Source organism: Taurulus bubalis (assembly GCF_910589615.1).
Source record: "Taurulus bubalis genome assembly, chromosome: 11".
Classification (NCBI taxonomy): Eukaryota; Metazoa; Chordata; class Actinopteri; order Perciformes; family Cottidae; genus Taurulus; species Taurulus bubalis.
Genome location: NC_136599.1, coordinates 15,623,124 through 15,631,177, shown reverse-complemented (window position 1 = coordinate 15,631,177; position 8,054 = coordinate 15,623,124).

The window sequence follows — 8,054 nt, the reverse complement described above, 5'->3', positions numbered from 1 at the left end:
TTGTGTTGGTGGCTGAGATAATCAAACGGACTAACACACAAATAAATGTAACTATTACCATGACAACTTTCCAGAGTTTTGGTTCAGTGTCATTCCTTTAGTGAATCAACGCTATTTTCACCTTTTCCCAGTATCGGTGTTTGGCCTTCAAAGAAGTATCTCAGAGCGTCTGCTTTATGTGCAGAATTATAACATGTTAGCCTGGGATAAAAACAAGGTTTAAATTTCCACAAAATGGTGCCGCACCAATGATTGTTGTGCAGGCCGGGATGACAAGTGTTCAGCGTTCTTCATGTGTAAAGATTTAAATGTTGGTTTCTCCCCGAGCAGACATGATATATTTCGGCCATATCAGCAATATTGTGGGATCAGAAAAATACCTCTTGATATAAACCCATAGGATACTACCCCATGCAGGGTAATAGCAGGTAAACTGAAATTACTGTTTGTCAATGACTAGGAAACCCTGTTTGACCGTCCGAACTACGAAGTAGGTCTTGCATAGCTTAGCTAGGCCTATGGTGTCGCCACATGTCAGCAGAGTAGCTAACGTGTGGCGCTTGTATCTTAGCTTCGTCAATCTATTTTACTCAAACTGGACTTTTCTGGATCATAGCTATATTTCACATCTGTGCCTAAAGCAACACTCCTACATCAATGTGACTCCTTCTGATTTTTAACAGTGTTTTTGGTCATCTTGTGAAGCTGTTGTGGCTGATGTTGGCAAACTGTTAGATATCCTGTATACACAGGACACCATTGACATTCATTTGGAGTTTGTTCCTGGCCACCTGACAAACGAAAGTCTAATATTTACAATGTTTGTTAGCTTTGGTATACGCACCAACTTCAGAGACAGGGCAGATAATACAGTGGGTATCAGAGCTTTTTCACTGAATATGGCTGCTGAAAACAGGGCTGCTGACTCAAATGTGATGTAGTAATCGTTTACTTTGAGTCTCACTGCTCTTATTTACTGTAAATGTGCAATACAACGCAAACCATTAGTTTAAAGAGACTCAAAAGCTGCATATCCTCCTGAGCTGCAAAGTTGGGTGGTAATTCTCAGTGAATCCATCATTACCCTTTCACATTGTCAGACAGGGTCATTTTATTAATTAGAACAATAATTAAAAAGGTGCACTTACTGCAGGGCTCTCAAGTTTTTAAGACAGGTAAGAGTGACATCTCTCTCTCTCTCTCTCTCTCTCTCTCTCTCTCTCCGCCCCCCTACCCCCCCACACACACACACACACAGAGTAGTGGCCAAAGAACTTAGCCGTGTTATCACTAGCGGTCTCTATGGGCCAGGGGTCAGCAGGCAGTCAATGAAAGCATACAACAGGCAATACATTGTGTTTTGAGACAGTGTGAGTCTCCACAACCATGAGAGGCCTTTGAGCATACAGCCACAACTTGGCACCCAAAATAGTATGCAGGTCGCTGCAGCAGAATGCGTGATTAGCCGTGGGCGACATTTTTCTGTTGTGGTACTGCTACAAATACTTGAGTTACGACATATACTGCATACTTGTTCTCCCACGGAAGGTTACAAAAACGTATCTTGTAAAAGCTGCTGTCATTTCCTGTTTTTATGAAAAGATAGATGTTAGAAAGTCTGTCATCTATTTTCTGTGCAGTCTGAAAACATGCATCTACTTGGTAATGTGCATCTGTGAAGCAACATAGTGTAAATGTACCGTGAAATAAATACTGGATATAAATTCTCGAAAAGATTTTTGCCAAAAAGGGGAATTTAGTTTGTTTTGATTCAGTTTTTCACATCTCTGTGGAAAAGCAAACACTTTTCAAGGACAAGTTTGCCATCTGTAGCCAAGTTTGCTGTGTTCCAGTGCACAAAACTTGACTACTGAATGAATAAACTTTCCGTATTTTGTTTTCTCTCTCACTGAGAATAAACAATGTCACATATGCAGCTTATCAGCATCAGACAGCAGCACAAGAAGGCGTTTAAGCATTTCAAGGGATTCATTTTGTAACTGATAGTTCTATTAGTCCAGCCATCACCATTGCTCTCCTCATTTAGCAAATTACCTTTTTTATTTTTATTTTTGTTAAACTAGAAAAAGTTCAGTATTGATAGACAAAGAAGCCTTTAATGGACTGAGAAAATGTACAAACTGCAGGAACCAGGGATTCAATTTAGTTCCCCTGCAATCATTTCAGGTGTGAAATCAAGCCCATGCACATGATGAAAAATCTGCAGTAATATGCAAAAACAGAAAGATAAGAAAATCAGTACCAATCAGCATGTTTTTGGCAGAGCCAGAATGTCACACTCTGAACTCCATATAGTATACATTCAAAATTAACTTATGAGCATTAATATAGCAATAAACAACTACAATCTTACAACAATGTAAAGATATAGCAGAGTAATGGCGTCCTGCACAGTCACTCTTCCTCTGTGTGTGTTATAATCCAAGTCTCTCTGTGCTTTGTTTCATGTGAATCCCTAAGTGTGCGCCCCCCTAGCAAGCTTATCAGCGCTCTGCACGACTCTCATACAGCGGATAACCCCCTCCTAGGTAAACACTGTTAGCTCTGTCAGTCCTGTTGTCATTTGCACTGTCTGCTGTTAGCACCGTTAGCTGCTTGCTGGTGGCTCCGCACTCCATTTCAAATGTTGCACCTTTAACACAAGCCTTTAATGGTCGTATGCATTATGACGGGAGCAACGCAAGGAGGGAGGAGCGGATGGAAGGAGCGGATGGAAGGAGCATAGGACTTTCATCCAGGAGACCGCAGTTGTTAGTGTTCTGTTTCAAATCAAGTGTGTGACTACGGTATATACTACTATGTGATTTAAATCACTTTGTAGAAGGAAACCGCAGGGAGCATTAAATCCCTGTGACGCGATGATGTCCAAGTGATAATGAGGAGAGCAGTGATACATGAAAGTACAGAAAATAATTGAACTCAACAGAGAAGTGGGGATTAGTCCAACTGTGCTCCATTGTACTGTCCAATTGAGCTGCACTGATGTGAGGTGGATGGAACTTCATCAAGCATGCAGAGGGGTGGGAGGGGTTGTTTACTTGTTCATCTTCAATGTGACTGTAACATGGTGATGTGTGAGGGCATGACGGGACAGTGTCTTTATGTGGGAATGTGTGTATATGCATGACAGGTCGGTACGCATACATGCGTGTGCGTTGGGTCTGTTGCAGAGACTCATTCGTTACACTGATTGAGCAGGAAATGTAATGTCAGCAGCCGCTCCGCCGCCATCACTAAAACACTGGAGCGTGTCTGTTTTCATTGGTGGTGACAGGAAACGGTCGTGTTTTACTGTGGCGAGGCTCTGCCACTTCCCTGTCAGGAGTTCATTAAGTTGAGAAAGAGATTCACGACCCAGTAAAGTGAAGGCATTTATTGTTATGGGGTACAGTGGAGATATTTCATATTTGTATGCTCTAGCTAAAACCTGCTACAGAATTCACACATACAATATTTTTTTGTGGTGAGAATCTCTGATAATACGTTGAGAAGATAAAGTTGCAGTTCTATATGCTCTAAAAAAAAACTCACAGATTTGACTATCTGTGGTTTCAACTTTTGAAATGCTGCACATACATGGGTAATTCATTCAAATAATTTTTCCTGAAAAAGAAAAGAAAAAAGATATCATTGCATTTATGGAGAGCTGTCATGAATGCTAGTCATATAACCTCTCATGATTCCCAACTGTGATTGCAAATCTTTGAAAAAAGCTTGCACAATTTAATAAAAGAAAATAATACTCGGGGGCTTTTCTCATATCCTCCGACATATCTGTTGGTTAGGCATATGTGACAGCTGTGTTGCGGCCTAGGCTGCAACAGACAGGTGTTTTCTTTTCCACCTATATCCAAACAAACTTTAACCATGAGCTCAGCTTGTTGGGTTATTTGCATTATGTATGCCGATAATGTGAGCCAAAGTAATTTGTTGGGGGAACAATTACGAGCTGTGGAATATGTCAGTTGTTGTAACGATCATGGAGAGAGAAATGAACGCAGAACAATTTAAAACATCATTAACAATTCTCGCTTTGTCTTAGAGACCATGGAAGGATTGCTGAGAAACCTAATCCAAGACGGTTGAATTGTCACCATTTTATTTCGGACTGTTTCTTCCTCATTTGTGTTCACAGACTCTGAAGGTTTTTCATGTATTCTCTTTACAAACTCTTTATACTCTACAACAAAAGAAGACTATCTCTGAGCTCCAGCAACATACTGTATGACATCACTTAACCATCTTTGTAGAAATATCAATTTCACATTCTGTTTGCCGTGTGAATAGATGGACCAATCAATGCATCCAGTGCCTCTATTTAAATGCCAAGCTGTAATAGATAGAAATGATCCCTAGAGAAGTCATTTAGGGCTTCTCAGCTGGATGAGACCGCCTCCCTCTGAATGCCAAGTGCCCATAAATTTGTTATAGGTATAATCTGTAAAAGTTAAGGTCCCTCACATCTGCGTGCTTCTTGTGGGTGTCTCTGAATAGCGTGGTGTTGCCACATGTCTTCTTGCTTCACTTCACGTGCAACTCATCATCCACCAGTTGCCTGACCTAGATCCAGCCATCCCTGTGTTCACATTGTATACATATTCATTGGGCTCTCTTAATCATAAGACAACCCCTTGAGCAGAAGAAAAAACTCTCTAATTAGTTGCTATCATCCATTGGCAGCTCATTGGGCTGCCTTTGTCTTGCCTGCTATGTTTCTGTGTGTTGCGGCAGTCGTTTTCATGCAGATTCAAGGTTAGCTGTCATCTGCCATACCTGTGGTCACTTGTCAAATGAAGGTTATGAGTTTTATGAGACTCTCATTCTGATACAATAAGTTTGGCCCAATAAACTTTATGTGTGCTTGAAGCTGCCTGCTTAGAAGTTCAGAGCCCATAACACATGATCATGACAGACTGAAGTTTACAGCTGCTGAAATAAATCAAAAGCAGGCTTACCTTCTTTGTGTTACTGTTATCCTCAAGAGACTTCTTGGTTTTTCATTCAAAATGTTTCCTGCAATAAAAAATGACACTAAGACAACACCGAAATTCATAACAGGCACATTCTCTTTCTATTGTTCACACAATTACTGACTGCAGTGTCAGTTGTGATTATAGGCTGATCACATTGGTAGCCCATATCAAGTAAAACCAGCAGATACAGTGAATTGCATCAGATTTCTGTTTGTGAGCCCATTAACTCTTTGTGATGTTGGGGTGTACTAATATATTTGACTCTGCAACAAACAAAATGATCATGAAAGAACACACAAGAACAGTTCGAACAAACACTGCATTTCATCGGTCTAAATTAAAAGAGTTCTCCAGTTCAGTATTTAGTATTAACCTTCCATAAAGATAATGAACTTCAAGTTCTTAGGCTTCAAGTTATGAAGCCCAAGCACCTCAGTCCCTTAAAATATGATTATGTACAACTGTCAAACACTCAGAAACAATCAGCCACACTTTCTCCTGCAAAATTAGATGCAAAATAAAAGAGAGCTTCTTCCAGTGTTAAGTTTGACAGAAACAGACGTTTTGGATGGTTTCATGAAAAAAAAAGTCCCAATATCTTCAAAGGCTGAAAAAAGTAAAAAAGTTCGCAGGCAAACAAAAGCCACGCAAAGTTGACAGGTTCCTCCTTTGTTCTCCAGGAAGAATTCAAAAATAAATTAATAATAAATTAATAAACACACACTATTTTGTACTTCTATACTTATGAGGACACTCATTCTCTCCTAGAGATGAACCCAAATAGAATTATCCCTCGACACTTCAGTTCCCTTCAGCTCCATGGAGCTGTATAGTCTTTCGCCTCATGGTTTTGCTTTTACTGTAACGACATATACATCCCAATGTTGTTTGTTGATTTCAGCTCAGCATTCAACACAATTTTCCTCCATAAAAATGATTGGTAAACGTTGCACTCTGGGCTTGAGTACCTCACTCTGCAACTGGTTATTAGACGTCGTCAACAGACCCCAGACAGTTCGGATTGGCAGCCACACCTCCCTCTCTCAGGTTGAACACCAGAGCCCCACGCCGGATTACAAACAATGATTCATATAGGGAGGAAATCAACAACTTTGCAGAGTAATGCTCAGAGAACAACATACTGCTCAACGTCAGTAAAACCAAGGAGTTGATTGTTACTTTTAGAAAAAAGGAGGTGAAGACACACACCGCTGTCTACATCATTGGCGCTGAGGTAGAACAAGTGAACAGTTTGAAGTTCTTGTGAATCAAAATCACAAACAATCTGAAATGGTCATCACACATCTCCATCCTGGTGAAAAAAGCTTTTTGCAAGGCTGTATTTCTAAAGGAAACATAATAAGGCAAAATCTACAGAGAATAAACAATATTGATGAGTAGAGGTGCCAGCGAAGAGCTACAGGGATATTAAAAGACAAAACCCACCCCAGCTCCAGCTTGTTCAGCTTGCTGCCATCTGGAAAGAGGAACAGAACTATCAGCTGCCGAACCACCAGAGCAGCTTCTTTCCTCAGGCTGTGAGACTCAACCTCATCCTCCACCATGAATAAATAAAAAGTTTTGTTTTCTTATGTAGCATGAAGGGAATACAACCGCATTTTATTGTGCAACTCTGTGGAGTTAAATTATTGTTTCAGTTTTCTTCTCCTCGCCTTCTAAAAGACGCCTTGTAGTAGATAGCCATTTCCCACAAGTTATATTTCAAATGATTTGGCTTTGTTGTTGTGGTGACTTGTCAGACTGGCTTGATGTTGAATGTTGCTCATGCGGTTAATCAAAAGTAAATCAAGGTTGTTCAAAGAAAATAGGCCATTACCACAATCAAAACCAAAACGAAATCAAAGAGGCTAAACTCAGATAAAATTATAAGCAAACTTACATTTTCTAGAGGTTTATTTTAAAATGGTTGAGAACTTTTTCTCATCTTCATCTTCAGCTTCAAATTGCTTACAACCAACTCCAATTAACTGGCTGGGGTGTGTAGTCCTATAATTTTTTTATTCTTTGGCCTACAGAGGATACCATTAGGTGACAATATTGTTTTGCCTATTACAGTGGCCTATAACAATGGCCCAAAACTGCCTCTAACAATGACAAATTAAATGGAACACCATCTACACCACGTGATCTACTACACCTCAAACATGCAATAATGAGCACCAATTACAATCTTGTATTTTCAAATATCCTACCTCTTTAAAATGGTTTTCACAAAGATATACAAGCATTAAAACACATACACACTTGTGACTTCTTGGCAGCTTCCGCAGAGTTACAATTTCATTTTAGGAGCCAAATTGCAAAAAATGACTGCTGCATGCTTGCATGAACAAACGTCAAGGTGTCCAGTGTCAATCAATGAAAGAAAGTGAATTGAATTACCTTCAGAGTGAGGCTGTCTGAAGAGAATGTATTACCTGTTCATCCACTGAATCCCAGGCCACAGCTTTATCAACATTTTCCATTTCAGCTTCTTCATGCAGCAACACGCCCACTAATCATTCATCCTCAAGATGCTAACTGAAGCAGTTTAGTTTGTGTTGAATGAAACTCAGCAGCTCCGCAGCTGATCTTAAATGAAACAAGAGTGATATAGATGCTGAAAACACTGCTTTAGTGAGTTGCATCATAACCAGGGGAGAGACTACTTTTAGGGACGACAGAAGAAGCAAGCCCTTCCCAAAGGATTTTGACCTCATCTATTTGTTCAACAAGCAGTGGGTCTAATCTGAAATGCTGCAGCCTCCTGCCCCTATGATGCCTTGAGGCATGGAAACATTTCGCTCCTACCCCTGATCAAAGTTTGCTTTCCAGTGTGGGCGGGAGAACCTTTCATCAGTGTTTTCTCAAAGCTATATCCATGCAAATCATTGCATTTATCTCTTGTGAACTGTATGCAGTATGAGTGGGAATGAATACACCGCCAGTGATATGTGAAGACTGAAAGATAAGATTCACAGCAGGCATAGCACACCAGCAATGGCTCTCTGAGGAGACATAGCAGGATTCCTCCCACACAGAGATCAGATGCAGGTGTAG